Raw genomic sequence first — 838 nt, 5'->3', positions numbered from 1 at the left:
AAAAGAACTGCGCCGCATATCCGAAAAGAACTGCGCCGCATATCCGAAAAGAACCGCGCCGCATATCCGAAAAGAGCCGCAGATCAGTGAGTAAATTAGTGAGTGCCAGTGAGTGCGGAGAGCGAGATCACAGAGGCATCAACACCAGCGACCTGCAACCCCGAGCTCTTCCAGTGCCGCACCGGCCTCAACCGAGAATCAACGCCACAAGAAACAGCAAGTAGTAAGTCCACCCACAATTTTTAATCGGGAGTTCCACTAGTAAAAATCCAACTCGAGGTTAATACTCGGAACCTCAGAGACGCATAACTGCTTAGAAGCATCGCGAGAGTGTATTGTTTTCGTTCTCCGCAATCAGTCCCTCACTTAACCACCCTCGCCGGGAGGGCAGTTCGCGACTCTAAGTCGTGAATAGCAACCGGTCGAGGAGTCAGTTCCTCATTTGACCACCCTCGCCGGGAGGGCAGTTCGCGACTCTGGTCGTGAATAGCAACCGGCAGAGAGAGAGAGAATTAGCCCTTTCCCTCTTTCCCTTTTTTTTTGACAACTCTTCTTTGATCGAGCATGATGTCGGCAGACTGAAAAATCAGTTCCGAATGTTAACCTCGTTCACAATTTTCACTAATAATGATAACTTGCTAAGAAAACCTCCCGTTTAAGTAAAACCCCGCCGTTCGCGTTCCAACCGCCGGCACCGGCGGCACCGGGAAAACCAAAAATTGCGACGAGCGGCAGAGCTCGCGCAAAACGAAGCGGAGCCGACCAGGCCCATTGACGCCACCTCCCCCCCGACATTAGGAGACAATTCCGGCAGCAAAAACCCCACCGATATACACAT

Source organism: Pseudomyrmex gracilis, unplaced genomic scaffold (assembly GCF_002006095.1).
Source record: "Pseudomyrmex gracilis isolate BER0280 unplaced genomic scaffold, ASM200609v1 scaffold_927, whole genome shotgun sequence".
Taxonomy (NCBI): Eukaryota; Metazoa; Arthropoda; class Insecta; order Hymenoptera; family Formicidae; genus Pseudomyrmex; species Pseudomyrmex gracilis.
Note: the sequence above shows the minus strand (reverse complement) of the source record.